Raw genomic sequence first — 7,480 nt, forward strand, 5'->3', positions numbered from 1 at the left:
ATCGATTAGATCCTACCTGTCCGATCGCTACCATTTTGTTTATTTAAATGGGGAGTCATCTCATTTATCACCAGTAAAATATGGAGTGCCACAAGGATCCGTCCTAAGTCCCTTTCTATTTTCAATATACATGTTGCCCCTTGGTAGTATTATTAGTTTGCACTGTTATGCTGATGATACTCAGCTCTCAACGAGACCAGATGAAAATTCTAAATTATCTAAGCTAACAGTGTGTGTTAAAAATTTAAAAGACTGGATGACCTATAATTTTTTCCTATTAAATTTGGGTAAGACAGAGATATTAATTATTGGACCAAAAAACAGTACACAGAATCTTGTAAATTACAATTTGCAACTAGATGGATGTACTGTTACTGTTCCTTATTTCCCATGTTACAAAAACTACATTCTTCCATCTTAGAAACATTGCCAAGCTACAAAACATATTACCTGTTTCTGATGCAGAAAAAAGGCTGACTGACTATGTCTTGTATACATTTTTCAGAAAAATCCTGTCATATGCGAACAAACTGACAGTCACCACTTATAATCTACTACTAAATATCGTAGAAAAATAATTTTCTGTAAAGTTGCTTTGTAATGATTTTTATCATAAAAAGCGCTATACAAATAAACTTGAATTAAAATTGAATTGAAGAGTAAAAACTTATTCCTCTCGAAACGATGGCTTTTGATATTCTCAAGGTGAGACATTCACAGCTCTGTACAGAGAGTCAGATTTCATTGCTTCAACTAAAGCACAAATGCATTCTCCAATCATGCTGCAGAACATGATCATCAAGTTTGACTCAAATATGCAGCTCAAGCGCTGTTGTCAATAAACTGCAAGAGGAACTAAATACTGATACATTCTGACATTTGTTAATTACATCACAACAATCACACTTACCAAAAGGCCATCACAGCAAAATGTCAATATGTTCTAGAAAAAAAGGGAAGTGACATGTTTTTGCTCTATTATGCTCTTTAAAAAAAAATAAAAAATGTATTTTTCTCATATTTTACATTATTACAACACCTCTCTCTCCAGCTTGGCATGAACAGCAGTATCCTGAATCAAATACTGTTAATAATTACATCAAAATAATAATACTTTTCTTTTTTTAAACACTTAAGTTCTCTTAATAACATACAACCTGGCAGTGGACTTTCGTTCTCAGTATGCTTTGCATAGAACTGGATAAGCAAATATATTTTCATACATGAAACTTTTTTTAGTTGATAAAGGTAATTAAAATTGCCACTGAATCTGCCAGGTCTGTTTTTCATCACACAACTTCTACATTTATTTGCCATTTATTTTTTTAATTTGTTTTTGCAAACTTGATGGTCCACTAAGAAATCAAATACATGGTATTTTCCAAAGGAAAAGTGAAATAAGAAGTAAGTAACAATTTACTTATTTATTTTATACAATTTTATGACTGCTCCATAATAACAAAGTGAGAATGGATGTAGTTTGGAAGCACACAAAGAAAGTTTAAAGATTTCACTTTAAAAACAGCTTTAACATTACATTAGATTCAAACTATGTTCTTTAGTCACTAAGCTATTTGTCAACATTCTATTTAAAAGGACAGGGATAGAAATGTTCTGTGCACAGAATGTAAACGGTTACAATCCACAGTATTGAAGGATCCCTCAGGATCATTGGGAGATGGCTGAATATTTCTTGGCTGTGATTTTATTCATTTTCGGGTGAGCTATCCACATTATTTTTCAATTCAGATGTAAGCCGTTTTCTGGTAATGTGTGAAACTTCCAGTTCATTAACTGCTTTAGGGACACACACACACATCTATATAGACAGACATATGGATGGATGATGGATTATGGAGCAGCCTTATGCTTTAAAATACTTTATTCAGTCTACACTCCATACACCATAATTGCATATAAAAATGAAAGTAGTACATTGCATGTTTATTTAACTTCATTTAACTATAGTACTTAGCTGAAGCACCCTTATAGCCTCAAGTATTTTTGTGTATCATGCAACAAGCTTTGCACATTAGCCTTTGGGAATTATCTGCCATTCTTCACCTCACCTCTTCTCAAACTCTGTCAGGTTGGATGGGGGCAGACACGCATTTTAAGGTTTGCCCAGAAATATTTGATTGGGTTCAAGCTCAGGCTGTGGCTGGGCCACTCATGGACATTCACAAAGTTGTCTATAAGCCACTATTGCTGTGTGCATTCTTTGTCCTGTAGGAAGGTCAACCTTCTGCCATGTCTAAGGTTCTAAATGCTAAGGCTATCTCAATATTTTGGTGCATTAAGCTTTTCTTATACTCTAATGTGTCCCTCAGTGTCTGTCGCTGAAAAACATCCCCACAGCATGAGGCTGCTACCAGCACACTTTAGTTTTGGGATGGTACTCTGCAGGTGCTGAGCAGTGCCTGGCTTCCTTCAAATGTAATGCTTAGAATTGAGGTTCATCGGACAAGAAAATCTTGTTTCACACAGTCTGAGGGTCCTTTTTTTTAATTCCAAGTGTTTTTTCATGTATCTTCACAGAGGACAGGACTGAGTGAATTTAAGTGAAGTGACATACAGAATTCGTGCTCTGCTTTTAACCCATCCAGAGTGCACACACACACAGCAGTGAACACACACCCAGAGCAGTGGGAAGCCATTTATGCTGCGGCGCCCGGGGAGCAGTGGGGGGTTCGGTGCCTTGCTTAAGTGCACCTCAGTCGAAGGGTTGTGAGTTCGAGTCTCGAGCCGGCAGGAATTGTAGGTGGGGGGAGTGCATGTACAGTGCTCTCTCCACCTTCAATACCACGACTGAGGTGCCCTTGAGCAAGGCATCGAACCACTATACTTGGCTGTACGTCACTTTCACTTCCCTTTCACTTCAAATAACGAAGTGCAGTAAATGGTACTAACAATTTTTTTCCCATTTCCCAAGTCGCATTTATTTACAAGAAGAGGGCAGAGTTTATGACCATACTTCAGCCAGTCATAGTAAACTGCCTCAGAATCAGATTTAATAGAATTGCAATTATCAAAAAAAATTATATTAATAATAACAATATTAATAATTTTATAAATAATATTAAATAAATAGGCTAAGTGTATATCTTATGTATATATATGTAAGTAGCCCATACTGTTGCTGAAGACTAGTTCTGCCCACCACTGACTGGCTGGGCAAGACAAAATTACAGGAACAGTGACATGGCAAAAAAAGTGACATATTTGATCCCACTGACCGAATCGACAGAATACGGCTTTTCTATTCTTTTTCTGTTTTCCCATTGTATATTATTTTACATATAATCAACCAGCCACATTTATCAAAACTGCTCTTTCATTTACATTTTCATGTATTTATTTAGCAGGTGTATTTTTTCCAAAGTGACTTACAGTTGAGGTACATCAAAAGAACACACACTGACCTCTTTAATATGAAGATATGTGGGAATCATGTGAAACGAAACAATTTCAAAAATAAAAAAAGACATGAAAACAGAAATATGAATAAAACTTAAGACAGACATGTTTGGTGTTTAGTTATAATACCCATACATTTTAGTATAATGGATTTAAAAGAGAAGGCAAGTGGGTAATTGAGACAAAAGCACAAATGACCACATTGAAGACATGTTTAATAATTAAACAATTTGTCTGTGTAATTTTTCTCTGAAAGCCATCTAACACAAGTCTCTTCTTTCTAACAATTTCAGCTTCTTCAGCTCAGGCAAAATAATCTATTAGCAATGCTGCTACTTCTCATCATGAACATCGTGCTGTGTGTGGCAATTTGCAATAATGCAGAATATGAAATTAATGGACAGTGTTGCCCAATGTGTGATCAAGGTAAGTCTGATTGTCCTTCACTTATCACCACAATGCAGGAGAAGTCAGATACTTAAAGGGGTCATATAATATTTTTTTTTCCCCTGGTTCCATTTTGGCAGTTTTTCTGTTGGCTATGCAAAGCAACAGGTGCAATCTCATTAGCATAAACTATACTTTTTAGGGGACTTTTCATTCATTTGCATTTGGTATCTGGGGCAGGCCAAGTTATGTAGATACAGTGTCATATCTATTTATATAGGTTTCACTGAAAATAGGCATAAATTAAAATATCAATCAAGAATCAATACAGAATCAATATACTGATTGTTGATAGGACATGTGTATTTTGACCCAACCCTACTCAAGTCTAATTACTTTTATTTTTCTGATTATTTACTCCAGACTTATTTTCTAGGAAAGCGAGTTCATAAACATTGTGATGAGTACACAAGCACAACATGTGATTCATGTCATGTGAACACCTACACTGATGCCCCAATGGACTGATAGAATGTCTGCCTTGTTCATTATGTGATCCAAGTGAGTAAAGCTGTTTGTTTCAAATGAGTCATGGTGGTTTTTGAATTTATTTTTATTGAATTCTCATTATCAAATTGACTACAGTTGACTCATTTGTTTCCTTTCGTGTCAAAGGTAATAGGCTGAGAGTAAAGAAGGCATGTACATTAAAATCAAATACAGTTTGTGAACCTCTGCCAGGATATTACTGTATAGACTTTTTCTCAAACTGTCAAAAGGCGATTAAACATTCAAACTGCTCACCTGGACAATACATCAACCAAACGGGTCAGTCTATTGCAATCTGTCTAAATGACCTATTTTTATCCACACAAACTGATAGGCTGAGATGACGAGGACAATAACATTGCTTGCATTTATAATATATAAATGTGGAATTCTGCATATTGTTCCAAAGTTTTCCAGCTTTATACTGCATACGCAACACTGACACACAAACAATGGTTAGGTTTTTACCACAGTGTTTGTTTGTGACTGATAGCACAACCATCTGGCAAAGTCTGCTCAATTGCGATTAGGCAGATTTGGCAAATTATTGTGTGCCAGATTCTACTAAACAATAATGTCACTAGTTAATTTATGAGATGTGAACACTGTTACAAGTTGTAGTGTTGTTTTTGTAGGGAAATTTTAAGCTAGAACATAACTGATCTTAGGTCAAAGGTTATAAGTATCACACCATTTAATTAGAGCTGTTCAATTAATTGTGTGTTAACTATTTCAGTTTGTTTCTGTAGGAACAGAATTCAGTGATACAGTGTGTGAGGAATGTCCTGCTGGTTCATATTCAGATGGAATACTCTGCAAATTACATACAAAGTAATCATCATTTCATCTCTATTTTTCATATTTATCATTTGATATTTAAACACTGATTTTCCAAAGGTTTCAAGAGTAAAGTTATAAACATAAGGCAAGTTAAAGTTGAACTTGATCTCTACCCCTCTCTCTAACAGGTGTGAATCTCTTGGTAAAACTACAGTCAAGGCAGGAACTGAGACGACTGATGCTGAGTGTAGTAATGGAGAACCTTCTCATGTACTGATTCTGTCTGTGTGTGGAGTGTGTGCGTTGGTGTTTGTTATAGGCTCAGTTTTAGTTATTGTAAAGAAAATAAATACCCTGCACTGTCATCAAGCAAATCAGGATTTATTTTTTCATTTGTATGTAATTTGTCAATTTTGTGAAAATACATTTTTTATAATAGACCATATAAAATGCCTTGTTGTGGTCATTTCAGAATCTGCCAGATTTTTTATACCTTGTATATGTGGTTTGAAAATTGTATCAAAAAATTTGTTTAACAAACACTGTTACCCAGTGTCTAATGAGTGAATGAGAGACAGATTTCAAAATGGTCTTTAGACCACCTTCTTCTTTGCTGTGCACCTTTGACCCTAAGTTTTAGTAGTTATTTGATGATTTTAACTTTACTTTCCCAAAGCTTTAATTTTCCAGATCATTTTATTTTATTTTATTTTATTTTATTTTAATAGATTTTAATGCAAATTAACAAAACTCAGCTTAGATCTTAATAATTTTCTTCCATGGAATTCTTACAACTTAAAAAGAAGCATCTAAAATCTGCACATCATACTGCAAGCAAGTTCACTGCTATTCAAGGGAAATAATGTACGTTAATTACAATTTAAATGGTTGTTAAAATTACATTTGCACTGAAACATTGGGTTTTCCACTTCACGCGAAGGTGCATTAGGTATCCATCACTAATCATCCACCCTCCTTATCACGTTGTGCCACTTGTGCTGCTTCTTCAACTTCTAAAAATGATGTTATACGCTTTTATATTAATGGTAAGGTACTTTACAATCAGAATTGTGGGGCTTTTTTTTACCTGAACTGCAGAAGGTAACAGGCTTTTATTTGAAGCAGGCTTTTATTAGAGGCAGGCCTTTATTTCTCATTCCATCTGTTTGATAAGTAATTGTTTTAAATAACCCGTTTTAAATTAAAAGCGTTAGCGTTCCAGAGGACAGAGATCATAACATTAGCACAGAATTAGTTCAGAATCAATCACCAAAAGAATTGGTTCAGACGCACTTTGTGTCAGTCTGCTTCATGCTGAATCACACATGCGCAGTATCATTAGTTCCTCTCAAATCGGACGTGTCCGACAGAAACGCTTCTCGGTTCAGTGTACTGGTGATCTGAAAACCAATGCAACCGGTTCTTGACTCAAGAACGAGGAGAAATACTCCGGCAGTGGGCGTGTACGTTCATTATCTGGCTCTGCTGCACAAATCTTCCCCCGGCCTTTATTTGTCCATATTGACCACGCCCCCGGCCACTATAAGAGGCCCCGCGTTTATAAGACTACTGGTTTTTATTTGAGGAATTTTCTGGTGAACTAACCCTTTAAGTTTCCACAATCTGTGATGATTTGGGGTTTAATGCCATCTGCTGATGTTGGTCCATTGTGTTTTTTGAAAACCAAAGTCACTGCACCCATTAACCAAGAAATCTTGGAGCACTTCATGCTTCCTTCTGCTGACCAGCTTTTTGAAGATGCTGATTTCGTTTTCCAGTTACTAATAGTGAGGTTAGTCTAATTTGTGATTCCAAATTGTCAGTAGATGACATTAAACAAACTCTAAGTGAATTGAAAAAGGGTAAATCAGCCAGTATTGATGGACATTCCTCTAGAATTCTATATGTATACATTTTATATGCATAAATAATTAATCTGTCAGGGAGATAAGACAGCTCCTAGGAACTGGAAGTTATCTCTCTATACTGAAGCCAGAAAATAATCTTATCAATTAATAGTTAGCATCCTATATTGGTCTGGGTTATATTATAACAGAATCTCAATCAATGTTAATGGAGGATCATCATATTTTTAACAACATAATGTTTGTTTTGTTAGGTTAGGTCAGCCTGTCGATCCTGGAAGCCTATTCTATCTACTGAAGGACTAGAAGTTGCAGCTCAGATAAGACTATTTTCACTGCTTCCATTGATCACTTTAATCACTTGATTCTCCAAAGTTGGAAGCTTCTCCTCAGTTGCCTTAATTAACTCACTTACTTGTTTGAATCTGCCTGATTGCTTCCTTGGCCAGTTGTGACAGAAGACCAGCCCAAAAAATAAACAG

The 7,480-nt window shown here is 35.5% G+C and overlaps 1 long non-coding RNA gene across 2 annotated transcripts; it reads left to right on the forward strand.

Moving 5' to 3' along the window:
* Positions 1-1,224: 1,224 nt before the first annotated feature.
* Positions 1,225-5,498, forward strand: LOC127963561 (uncharacterized). Of its 2 annotated transcripts, none has more exons than XR_008154865.1 (6): positions 1,225-1,404; positions 3,711-3,843; positions 4,241-4,365; positions 4,480-4,632; positions 5,103-5,184; positions 5,322-5,498. It is a non-coding gene; the product is annotated as an uncharacterized LOC127963561 (long non-coding RNA). The 2 variants fall into 2 exon arrangements; XR_008154864.1 differs by having other exon boundaries at positions 1,234-1,404; positions 4,228-4,365.
* Positions 5,499-7,480: the final 1,982 nt, after the last annotated feature.

The sequence above is a fragment of the Carassius gibelio genome, chromosome B8 (assembly GCF_023724105.1).
Source record: "Carassius gibelio isolate Cgi1373 ecotype wild population from Czech Republic chromosome B8, carGib1.2-hapl.c, whole genome shotgun sequence".
NCBI lineage: Eukaryota > Metazoa > Chordata > Actinopteri > Cypriniformes > Cyprinidae > Carassius > Carassius gibelio.